General features: G+C 35.0%; 1 protein-coding gene across 6 annotated transcripts in view; it reads left to right on the forward strand.

Moving 5' to 3' along the window:
- The first annotated feature begins 52 nt into the window (after positions 1–52).
- Positions 53–13,804, forward strand: part of LOC113111542 (inactive ubiquitin carboxyl-terminal hydrolase 54-like) — a 106,472-nt gene continuing 92,720 nt past the window's right edge. For all 6 annotated transcript variants that reach the window (XM_026276353.1, XM_026276358.1, XM_026276357.1 and 3 more), the window contains exon 1: positions 53–141. The gene's annotated coding sequence lies outside the window, so the exon portion shown is untranslated. The remainder of the gene's footprint in view (positions 142–13,804) is intronic.

The raw sequence follows: 13,804 nt of genomic DNA on the forward strand, positions 1-13,804 counted from the left end.
TTATCGCGAGATCTTCATATATTTGCTGCGGCGCTGGATGGCGCTGGTGGAAATTTGGGAATTCGCGGTCAAGATTTCTCCCGGGTTGAGTTGAGCTCGGACAGGACGCGAGACTGTCTGCATCTGCGTGCGAACTGTAAGGTGAGTGAGTACTCTTTAAACTTAATTATCGGTGCTCTCCAAGAGTGGAATAGCATATATGTTCAAATCTGAACGTGTAAACATCTATTCTGTATAAGTGTAACTTGATGAATTCCAGCAAGCTTGCATTCCAGATGTGTATGTAATGTGATGGGGAAAATGCTTAAGATAAGCGCGTGCGGATGAGTCTGACTGTCTTAAGTCAAGGATGCTCGGAACAATCCAGAACATAATGTCCATTTTCAGGCATATTTATAAAAACGTTGCACTTGGCGTGGTCATGCTGCAGAATCATTATTTCAGATGGGCGGTGCACATGCTATACTTCATGTGGCAGTTTTGTACCTTTTAATGCATGTTAAGTAATTGTTGCATGATGTTAAAGTTCAAATTTGAGCTTTTTATTTATATTTTAAGTTTTTATTTTGTCAATTGATATGATCATGTGTGTTGATAGATCTCAAATTATATTCTGCAGTTTTGAAGTGGACAGCACATGGTAAATATTGATTAAGTTTTGTGGTTGCATTTAAGTGATTAAAAGGACAGTTAATCTAAACTAAAACTGAATATTCTCTAATCAGTGATTCATGAAACCTCATGTTGCTTCAGACTCCTGTGACTTTCTTTCTTCTGTGGAACACAAAGGGAGACGTTCGGCAGAATGACAGTCTGTATGGAAAAAGATCCAATGAGAGTGAATGGTGACATCTTCTATTGTTTCCACAGAAGAATAAAAGTCAAACTGGTTTGGAACAACATGAGTAAATAATGAAAGAATTTACATTTTTGAGTGAACTATCCCTTTAAATTCATTTCATAAGTGCAGTGGACCTATTAGACAGCATTTCTGGGCATCACATATGCATATGCAGTATTCAAGAGCACCAGTTTAGCTGACTCAGAACACAGCTATGAATTGCTACAAAATTGCTGCCCATGCCTGTGAGTTTTGAGACACCGGTTTTGTCCAGCAAGTTGCATTACAAATGGTGCGCAAGAACAAATGCACCAGGTTTTCAGTTAGTTGCAAAATTCGTTTTGATTTGTGCTTTTTTTATTTTAATGCTACCCTGGCTTAACTGTATAAATCTTGTGAGATTATGAAATTCCAGTGAATGTTATTTTGTAAATGATCATTTCGTGTAATTTAGAATTCTAAATCCCTTCTCATTATAACATGCCTATTATCAGAGAACTTTTGGGTTCAGTGCAGGGTCGAGGGTTTAGACAAAATGCTGTAAAAATTAATTGTTGTTTTTTGTGATTAAATATGTGAAGCACATTGGTTGGTTTTGCATGCATCACATAGAGTATGAGCTGTGAGATCAGTCTGATATAAAAAATTTATTATTTTGAAATGGTTAAACTCAATCAATGCTGAATGATAATCATTTCAAATCCAGTTACTTTCATTCCTATTTGATTGACAGTTACCCATTTTAAACGTGTATAATTTTGTCAATGACGGCTGTTGCTGAGAAGAGCTGCTCAGGCCCATTAGGGGGCCACTGTTCTTTTTATGCTCTACATAAGTGGCCCTCATGGGGGTCATCAGTCAACAGACGCTCCGCACTCCACAGAGAGAAGTGTGTGTGTGGCATGTTGGTAAAAGCCTGGGAAAATGAAATGAGGGGCTCTCTGTGGTGGTGTAACCTTTCTGACTGATTTCATCATGCGGCTCAGGTTGTTCTTATACAACGTGGTGGTAAAGCTGTTTTAAACCTCCTGTCCGAGAACGTCACTCTGAGCTTATGCAGCGGGGGGCGGAGTTTGGAAAAGATTGGATTTTTATCAGCTTGTGCGATTATATTTTTCTCTGGGGCTGAATGGAAATGCTGGGCGGTGTTTGGTTTGGTTGTTAATGGGGAGAAGTGTGCAGGTTGTCCATAGAGCCGCTTTTAGATTGCTCTCATGTCATGATTGTACATGATTGTATGCTGCTTCTGTATGAAAGAGACCAGTAGAACAGTGCAGCACGTTTATCAAACTGTGATGCACTAAAATTAATCTCATATACTTCAGCAAATCATCAGTTGTTAGATAAAACTGAATACATATTGCTATTTGAAATGCTGTCTTATGTTCTTAAAGGGGGGGTGTACAATGGTGTTTCATGTATTCAGAGTTGTTCACAGTGTTAAAGAGATGGATTCTCATGCTAAACATGGCCAAAGTAAAAAAAAATAATTTAGAATAATGACAGAGAATTTCTGTGCTGAAAATCTTACTTCCGGGTTGGTACAAGTTTCGGTTGTTTTTTTCCGATCATGGATTTAATGACGTAGACGATAGTGACGATTGCCCACGGCATGCCTCGGCTTTTTCCGTAGAGAATCAGAAAGCTGTATTTTTCTTTTATAAATATGATAAAACTAAAGACTTTTTGGATATATGAAGGATGCAGTATTACTCTATATGTACTCAACATTAACATGAGATTAGGTGAAACTGTGTATGTTATGTTGCTGTGCCTCAAGTGGTAGAGCATTGCATTAGCAGCTCAAGGTTGTGGGTTCAATTCCCAAGGAGCACATGTTAGGTAAAAAGGTTAGCCTGAATGCATTGTAAGTCGCTTGGATAAAAGCGTCTGATAAATGTACATATGTTATGTACCCTTTAAGGTAATTGTACATGGAGTTCAAAATTCTTGTCTGAAGTTTTTGCATATTAAAAAATTAAGTTAACACATTGCCTACGAAACTTTCATCTTGTCATAAAAAAATTCGGACAAGTTTTTCTGTGTTTTTGCATCTGTATTTTGATAGGAAAGGATGACGAATAGGAAAAAAACGGAAAAATGAATACGAAAATGTTTACCTGCATTTTGGTTTCAATATTTTGACCTATTGACCTAAACTTATTAGATGAAAAATTCAAACAATAATTTAAAATAGCATGCATTATATAAGAATAAGATAATGCATATATATATATATATATATATATATATATATATATATATATATATATATATTAGGGCTGCACAATTAATCAAATTTCTAAATTATGGATGCCACAATTACGTATTTGTTCAAAGTGGCAATTAATACTTATGTAATTCTGCATGCTTAAGATACTTTTTGTTTTCTTTCTACGTGTTATCTTAAGGGTTTTTCCCATTATTTTCATATTACTTTTATTATAACATTATAATACCATTCATATTTTTACTTTTTTATAATTTAAAGAAGAAACCATACCAATCCGATATATAGTTGACATTGAAGCTAAAAACTATAGAAAATTTGTATTTATAGAATTTGAAAAAAACATTTATTTATGTTTAACAATAAAATAAATAATTTTATAATAATAGAAATATTATGTAAATGATTACATAAGTAAACAATGCTACTTGTTAATGCACCTTTGAAGTTTGGTCAGATTTTTGTTGCTTTTTGTTTGTAGTGTTGATTAACAAGACAAATTAAAAATGGAACTTAATTTCAAGAGGGTTATCAACCCCTGATATAATAATTGGATGTTTTGAGGCTAGATGAGGCAGCAGTGGAGATAATTAATTTCAGGAGATGCGTCATCTGAATTTCTCCAGGCAACACAATTTACATGCATGCCATTCTCATACCTTTTTTTCATGTTGCATATACTCCGCGTCAAAGCGAGAAAAACAGCACTAAATCTAGACAGAGCTGGAGATGAGATAGTGAAAGTTAGACAGTGTCTTGAGTGCTCTATCTTTCTGTTTTATTTTTCCTCTGCTTGTCCTTGACACGTTGCATTCTGTCTACACTTGTCTACTAATGACACATTGTTGTAGGAAATATTGGGATGTCAATAGAAAATAGTGCTGGGTACTGTCAATTATCTTATAGGTAGGATTTTCATAGGGCAGAAATGTTTTTTATTGTGGCTGATGACACAGCCAAAGTGGTTGATTGCATATTTTAATTTAATAAGTTATTAAAATAATTACTTATTTTTACATACAGTATATAAGGTTTTTTTCTTTTGATTGTCTGAGTATCTGGAGTCTCCAACTTCAAAGTGCTATGGGAAGATCTAAAAGGGATAGTTCACACCAAAAAGGAGATTCTGCCATTAATTACTCACCCTCATGTCATTCTAAACCCGTGAGACCTTCGTTCATCTTTTGAACACAAATTAAGATATTTTTTTATGAAATCCAAGAGCTTTCTGACCCTCCATAGACAGCAAAGGAATTACCATGGTCAAGGCCCAGAAACTTAGTAAGGACATTGTTAAAATAGTCTGCGTTGAATCAGTGGTTCAACCTTAATTTTATGAAACTACGAGAATACTTTTTGTGCACAAAGAAAACAGAAATAATGAATCAATGATTTATTTTTTTCTCATTCAACGTGTGATTTGATTCAATTAGATTCAATATAGATTATGTCGGATTATCAGGGACAGTACATATAAGATTTTCTCAAAAAAAAAAAAAAAAAAAATTAACTTAATTCTGTAAAATATAACATACATGAGAGACAACTGGTAAAACAATACTATAATATTGAAGGTTAAAATTAACAGACTTGTGTGGAACCACTTAAATTACACTGGTGTACAAATTACAGTCACAGTTACATAATAGTATTGCTACTCCAATCTGTTTTTAATATAAACATTTAAATGGTGAAAAACGTAATAATTTATGTCATATGATGCATGTATTTACTGACATGCTCCTCTCTAGAGTAAATTTTTCTAGCTGACTAATGATTTAATGGTCACAGAATGTTTTTTTTTTCTGAAATAAATGTGACTTTATGTGACATTGTTTACACTCTGTTATATTGTTTTATTAGCAATGGATTTCGATAAGGTGTACTTTTAACTTACCTTCGGATGTTTATTTATGTTTATGTCTTGCTGAAACTGGTATTTAAGTGGAAGCGATGATCAGTTCACTTGCGCTTCGCACCATTGCTTCTCTTGAATTGAAACTACAGCGATCTGTAACTCACATTAAACAGAGCCAAAATGGCATTTATTGTTTGAATACTGTAATACAATGGACAGAATTTGAAATCTTAGAAGCTTATTGTGATTTATTTGATGGGAAGGTGCGCTACAATGTTCTGTTCATTTACTGAAAACAGGCTAGTCGATTCTTGGGATTTAGGAATCAATATCGGATTTGTTTAATAAAAATGTGAATTAATTAAAAGGGGGAAATTAATATATTTTTTTACCCAGGCCTAAGCAGCAGTGTAGCAGATATTTTCTGACAAATTCAACATTGCCATTTATATTACCATGCTTACCATTCCATCAGTTGTCATGATAGAAATGCATTATCAGCCATAACAACATATCAATTATATGATATATCACTGTGCTCTGTGTGCAAATTTGTCAGTCTAGAATCATTTATGGTCATATTTGAGCATGAAGCAATTCTCCATTTTGTCCAGTGGAGAGTTTTAATACAAAGTCAAGGGGGGCCTTTTCAGAAACTATGGGAACCACCTCTTCACCAGACATGTAATTGAACAAGAGTTGTTAGAGCTAAATTGCTTTGGTTATATTCATAAAGTAATAACAGTGTTCTAATAGTTTGTCTTGACATGCTTGCTTTGCAGAGAAGTTTGAGAGGTTTGAAGACAGCATGGAGAATGAACTTGGGTCTTCCCCATTGTCGGCTGTGTCTATTTGAAGCTCCACATAACCCACTTACTGAGAAACCACATTCTGCCTCCTATATTAAGTTTTGAAGGAGAGAGCAAGAGAGAATGTGAGAGAAAGTCAGAGCGAGAACGGAGAAAGGGACACGATCAGTCTTCTCACACAGGGCTGTGTTGTGTAAGATGTGTCCTCATAGCACTCATCATCTCTCTGCTGTTGAGCCTGGGGTGGATCATGTTTTTACCACGGCTTTCTAGCTTGGGCTTTTGGTTTGTCTTTCACTATAGGACACCAGAGATGGTGTGACTCCACTGTATGTGGTTTGGATGCTGATCATAAGCCCGAGGAGCTTTAGTCATTTGTGTCTAATAGGAGATAGGCTATACAGAGTACGAGTGTCTGTTCACTTAGCTGATTGCTGTTCATCTCCACAGTTTGTCATGCCCAAATTTGACAGATTGCTTTGTTAGTGGATAGTAACCAGTTCTTAAAAAATGTTTTGAGTAAGTTGAATTTTGAAGTACCACGGCGAATGTGGCTAAAGTGAACAGTCTCTCAAAGAATGGGTCATCACTCCACTGAAGACGAGAGGGGTGGGGTGAGAAGAGATTATTAGCATTTAAAGGGACATGCACTGAAATGGGTCGTTGTGAGTAGAGCTGTTTTTTTACAGTACTTATAGTGTACTTACAGTGTATTTATCTAAGAAAGTTCTGGTGATACAAGGTAACTACATGGGGTAGGGTTAGGTTTAGGGATAGGTTCAGGGTTAGTACCTAGTTATTAAATAGTTATTGTAATTACTATAATTACAATAACTATGTATTGTAATTATTGGTGGTATTGCCGGCTTTGGTTGCAATACTCTTATCGCATATGTTGCACTTTGCTGACTCGACATCCACTTTTATAAAGTGTAGCCACACTTTAGACCTCTTTGGCATTGTAAAAAAAAAAACACCTACACTTGTGTTGTGTGACTGCGAGTATCTTCAGAAATCCTCCCCGTCACGTCACGTGGTCGTGGAAAGCCAATCACGGCGAATTTAGGTTTATCGAATCAATTACATGATGTCACGATTAATTAATCGCAAATTAATCGTACATTAAATTTGACTGAGAAACTACTCCCAAATGATCATTTAAAGTCTACATTACAAAAAGTAGCTTTAGCAATAAATATTTAGTTTGATAAAATGTATTATGTATACCCTTTTGGACCTTGAGGGTGAGTAAATGATGACACAATTGTAATTTTTGGGTTTTTCAGTTCTCATGGCGCAAGAGGCTGAAAAAACAATGACCTATGCCACAACGTGTACACATATCAAAAATTATCCAAAAAAGTGCAGACAAAATGACCAAAAATGGTCACTCTTACTATCCAGTGCAAAATAGTCTGAAGGCACCTGGAGTGATTTTCTGAGCGGAGATGCAGGAAGCTCAATGAAGGGCGATGTTGAATGTGTCATTCTGCTGGAGGTGTAGATGAAACTCACCAAGACTGCCTTTCTAATGACTATCTACTGTCACTTTAGGGGCTGTGACCTACCTACTTAATCCATGTTATTTTTCCCATGATCAGATGCTGGTGGCATGAAGACCCACATGTTCACTGCAGGTGAGGTATGGCCATAATGCCTGCCACCATCAGATCATGGCACAGTATATGTTGTACCCAAATTTCAAAGCAAGTCTCCTGTTTGATTATTGCAGAAGTAGAGAAAATGAAGGATGTGAAACTGAGACTGTATGGTCAGTCTTAAGAAACCTCTAATTGGTACAAACCATACATTTTTGTCCAATCAAAATGGTGTAAAGGTTTTTTTATTTTATTTAGGGGAATAGGTATTTAACTTTGTCTGATTCCGAAAGGCTAACAATTATTTTCATGTTACGGCTAATAACTGATAAATGTCAGATATAAAATGTTGGTAGCACTTTAATTTACAGTCCTGTTCCCCATGTACATAATATGTACTTATTATAGTAATTACAATAACTATGTAACAACTACGTACTAACCCTGAACGTAGCCCTAAACCTAACCCTACCCCATGTAGTTACCTTGTGTTACCAGAACTTTCTTAGATAAATACACTGTAAGTACACTATAAGTACATGTAAGTACACGTACTGTAAAATAAAGTGCAACCAAAATGTTTATACTATTATGCCTAAATAAAATAAAATAAAATAAAATAAAATAAAAAGCATGAATTTAGTAAAAAGTGAATTTAGACATTAGATAATTTAACATTGTAATGTGCACACACAATACAATATGAAAAATTAAGATTTGCGAATGAGTTAAAATAAATTTTTTATATATTAATGGACCAGAGGTCACCAAAAAATGATATTTGTTAAACATGTACTGGCCCTCAGGCCATCCAAGAGTTTGTTTCTTCAGATTCTGACAAATTTAACATTACATTACTTGCCTATAGATCAGTGGACCAGTGGATCATCTGAAGTGAATGGGTCCCATCAGAATGAGAGTTTAAACAGTTACACAAACAATTCAAGCCTTGTGAAGAGAAAACTTTTGTAAGAAACAAGTCCATGATTAAAGCATTTTAACATTAAACCATTTCTTCTGGCTAAAATACCAATCCATAATCCATAATAACTATTATACCTGCTATCTCCTCACATCAAAATTAATAACTTGTTTTTCCATCTAAATGGTGCTTGTTCTGTGCATATTTCTCTCCTGATTCAGATGAGAATACTTTTCACTGTACTATAGAAAGCAACATATTGATAGATGGATGACTCGTATGAACAACAACATGCAGATTTACATTTTGTGGATTACTTGTGGATTATTGTGATGTTTTTAATCATCTGTTTGAACTTATTCTGATGGCACCCATTCACTGCAGAGAATCTATTGGTGAGCACATGATGTAATGCATATTTTCTCCAAATTTGTTCTGATGAACTACTCCTTTAAAATATAATTTAAGAAGTATTTTTAATATATCATATGTATTTAGATATGTAATTCAAAATATTTGGTATTCAAATTTGTCACTCTCATAATCTTTGAATTCAAAGATTAGTTTCAATGAATATTGTACAGAGCTTTTGTTAGGCCCTTTCCTATTAAAAAAAGACAGTCAAACCACTAAGAATGAATTGATGTGTCCTTTTGGCTGAGACAAACTGTGTAATTCCCGCATGATAAAGCCTTATTAACAAACCCGGTTTGTCAGAATGAGCTAACTCAGCGCATGACTCGTCAGTTTGATGAGGCATTCATGAAGAAAAGATGACATCACTGGAGACCAAAATATCACATGTGTTCCCTGCTGTGAGTATTGCTGATGGCATTAGGTGTGAAGTTAATTGTCTTAATTTCTCTCCTTACGCAGTTATTAAGCCGAATCAGAGCGCAGTCAGCTGTTCGCCGGTGTACTTTCTGCTACAGCGAGCTTTTCATTAGAGAGTTTTTCCCCTTCCTCTTTTTCACATGCACACTGGTTGTGGGCTCCCCTGTGAAGCCAGTGAGGGTCAACGCTCATGTAACTGCGTACCGCTTCAGTCGGCGGCATCTCGATAATGGGCCAAATGCAGGAAGAGAGGAAAATTACACACAGGGAACATTTGCACTTTAATGAATTTTTTTTTCTCATTCTGTGCAGGAGCAGAGTATTGATTCAGTGCAGGTGGGATGTATGAACTCACAGAAACGGCAATCATATTGACTAGATCACTTTAGACAAAATCAATTTGTGTAATATGACAGGAAAATGAGCAATGTGGCAGATATGCCATGGAGTGAACACAAAATGAAGCTCATGTGATTTCCTTTTTGAATGTTACCAGCTACACACCAGGACAAGATTTCATTGGTTTTTTCTTCTTCCAGCTTTAATTCAATAATTTCAATAAAAATTTAGTTTCTCTTCTACTAAATGCATGTTCCTGGTCTTACTTTGATTAAAAAAAAAATTTAAACAGTTTCTTTTTATAATGTTTCATCAAAATGTATTAATTTGCTTATCCAGTTTGCTTTAACAATAGTGGTTAAAGGGGTCATATAATGTTGCCAAAAATAACATTATTTTGTGTATTTGGTGTAATGATATGTGTTGGTTATAGGTTAAAAAACCACATTATTTTCCACATACTGTACATTATTGTTTCTCCTCTATTCCCCACCTTTCTGAAACACGTTGATTTTTACAAAGCTCATCATTCTGAAAAGCGAGGTGTACTCTGATTGGCCAGCTATCCAGTGCATTGTGATTGGACGAATACCTCAAGCGTGTGATGGAAATGTTACGCTCCTTGCCATACTGTGATGCCATGTCTCGCTCAGAAAACAAAAAAAACCATTACAAATGAGCCATTTGTTGCATCCAGTGGGGACATAATTATGGATTATAATGACTTATACTGTCTTTTATATCGCATAAACATAAAACCATGTCTGCATTTGTGTTTGCAGAAATGACAAACAACAAGCGCTACTCTACACTGCTCAAAACTCCCGTTTGAATCGTCAGTGGCAAATCCTTTAAATATGAAAATATACTTGAAGGCTGTGAGTCAGAACAGATGGCATTGTAGTCTACTCTCCCAGGATCAGGAAACAGTCCTCCATAAAATGCGCTGCACACATATGAATATTTGGGTTGAACTGTTCTTGAACAGTGTTGTAAATACAACTTAACCACTGATTTTTAGTCGTGTCCTCTTTTGGAAGTCCAAACAAAGTATTTTTGCTTTCGCAACGAAACACACCGCATCCCCATGACATGGCGGCGGTGGCAACAACAATACTACAGCGAGAATAGAAGTTACTCCTTCTTTCTTTGTGTGAACATTTGGACAGTGTTATGCAAATCTTCCCACATCATGAGGTAGACATGTGTGGGCATGTTTAAAAGAGGCGTTTTAGGAGGGCGTGGGTGAGTATTAACTTTTATGAAGAATATCTTTGGAGACTTTAGTCTTTGCAACTATAGGGATATTATCTAATCACAACAGGTTTAACATATTATATTAACAGTTTGTAATACTCCAAAGAGAAAGTAAAACTTGAAATTGCATCATATGACCTTTAATATTAAATATTTCACTTCACTTGGTAATTTCTCCTATTTTAATTTTTGTATATGTTTAGTTTTTTTTGGCATCATAACTCTCATTTCAAAACTATCTTTGTTTCATGGACATTTTAACAAAGTTGGTATCCCAAAATGTATTATTATAAAAAATCTTTTTACATTTTACATGTAATATATATATATATATATTTTTTTTTTTTCACATTGACCTTAAATTGAAAATAACTGGCTTATCTGTATTTTTTTTTTTTTTTTTTTTTTTTTATCAGTTCATGCATTTGTCTTGGAATCAAATTGTCCTTGCCATTGTTAAATCCATGCCCAATGGTTGCATGAATGAGAAATTTGCTAAATTAAAATTCCTGCCCTACCTTTTTTGGTCTCATTTATCCCTTTTCACTCAGAAATATGTCACATTGTGGAAGCACAATGTGTTGTGAATGACAATTTACTGCGACTTAAGATAAAAACAAGCTCAAAGGAAGTAAAACCCCTGAACTGCCTGTCATGTCAGTTTCTGTTCAGTTTAATTCTGTCCTGAAACGGCGTGATAAGGTTGTGTCCTTGGAAACTTCATTGCTTTGCTTTCTGAAAGAACCATCTTGCTGTTCAAGTCACTGATTGTAATGAACGTGGATGCTGTTGCCATTGGACACAAATATATAGGGCTTGTAATCAGCATCGTAGCAACTGTGATGGTATGAATATTGGTGGAAGAGATTAGCGCAATTGGAGGGAAATGACAGCAGCTGAACAAACACCTATTCTCAGATAGTGTCTGTCAGAATGAACAACAATCTCAATGCACATGTCACCTCCCTTCACCCCACCAACATATGTGATGCCCAGGAGAAAAACAAAATCTATGTGAAGGCTGTACCGAGCAAAACCGAACGTGCACTACGCACCTTTGAAAATATAAAAGGCATATCAAAGTGACAGATATAGGTTTTTGGATTGTTGGATTGTTGAAATGACCTGAACCTGTTTGCTTATGTTAACTTTTCCTATTGAATTCTGTGTAAAATACATTGAAACACTTTTTGTAACACAAAAATATATACAATATAATATACTGTAATTGCTCCACTGCCGGAGCGTTTCTCTTTCCTGAGTCAAGAACCGGTTGCATCGTTTTTCGGATCATCGGAACACTGAACCTAGAAGCGTTTCTAAAGTTGTTTTGCAATGATTTGTATCGTAAAAAGCGCTATACAAATAAACTTGAATTGAATTGAATTGAAATATGCTTATGAATATCAGTGCAGGAAATGCTTGCTTGTGCATCACCAAACATCTAAAGTGTTAGTAGTACTGTTGTCTGAGCCAATCTGAAATAGAGGCATGGTGCAGACAAAAAATAACCATGATCTGTTGTGTTGCATGAGCCTGTTTTTCTGCTAAGCAAGCAAAAGAAAGAGACGGCAAGAAGTCTGAAAGTGCTGGCTGGCGCAGAGCTGTGGAAGGTGTGCATGAGGCGATGGCAGTGTGCCGGGCAGGAAGAGGAGATGAACTTGGCAGACAAGAGGAGTTACTGGAGAGAAGTGTAGATATACAGAGGGATGAGTGCCGCTAGTTGAAAATGAAAAATGAAGGATCAGGTGAAATGAAAACAGAAATAGCTCTTGATCCGGGATCTGCATTTTGCCATCACACTTACACTCACACACTTACTATATGCATATATGTGTCTCTGTGTGTGTGTGTGCATGGGATGTTCTTATATATATATATAACACATGCAGTTATTATTATTATAATTTTTTTTCAGTTTTCCGAATTCCGAATTTAATGCAAATAACGGGTGGACATTGGGTTGCTTCTGTTTCTTTTTTCTTGAAACATTTTTTTTTTGCATTTATTTAGATGCAGAATGTTTTTAAGGCCACAACAAACTGTAGACTTCAGACATGCACACAGTTGGTTATTTCGTAAGTAAATGTAACAGTTGAGAATGAAATCGAATGTGTGTCAGTATCCGTGAATGGTTTCTCAAAGTGACATTGCTTAATTTACCAGCTGCTGCCGGTGTCCTTAATGTTAATCTAGAAAGAAAAGAACAGAACAGAAATGATACATATACAGTCAAGAAAATGCAATGTTATTTTACATTTGATTATTCAGTTTCTGTACTTGAACACCTACGAACCTAAAAATCTAAAGCATTTTTTAATTTGTTTAACATGTTTTTTTTATTTACTGACTATCCACTTATCTTCAATAATGTTTGAACTTTATATTTGTTAGGCAAGAAGTTTTTGCAGTGGTATCAAAATTTGTAATGAAGAAATATAAAATTTGAAATGATGGTGTCATTTACGTTTTTTTTTTTTTTTTTGAATACAAGAAAACACAAATAGCTTCGTGGGCAGCGCACAAACATTATGCTTCAGGCATTAAAAATTATAGTCCTTGGACTTTTCCCAATCCCACCAAAACATGTGAAGCCTGCTCAATTTTTGTACTAAATTGATTCAAAGTCACAGTAAAAAACTTTATAATGTTACAAAAAATATATACTTTGACTAAATTGATCAAAGAATCCTGAAAGAAAAAGTTTCCCTGTGGCAATGGCTGCTTAAAATACAGCTTTGCCATCACAGGAATAAATTACATTTAAAATATATTACAATAGAAAAGAGTTATTTAAATTCTAATCATATTTAAAAATATTAATGTTTTTACTGTATTTTTAAATACAATAAATGCAGCCTTGGTGAGCATAAGAGACTTTCAAAAACATGGTAATGAGCATAATATAATATAATTATATAATATAATAATATAAAATATAATATACATTTATTTAAAATCATATTCATTTTTTGTGCAACCTATTTATATTGTGTGCTATGTACATTAATTATTTTTCTCTGATCCGGCTCATCTGTTAGATGTGCTTCAGCAGTAGCGCATCCCACCGCTAAACTCTGATGCTACCGGCTCTTTAAGGCCAGGCACACTCGCGT

The sequence above is a fragment of the Carassius auratus genome, chromosome 12, assembly GCF_003368295.1.
Source record: "Carassius auratus strain Wakin chromosome 12, ASM336829v1, whole genome shotgun sequence".
NCBI classification, from domain to species: Eukaryota; Metazoa; Chordata; class Actinopteri; order Cypriniformes; family Cyprinidae; genus Carassius; species Carassius auratus.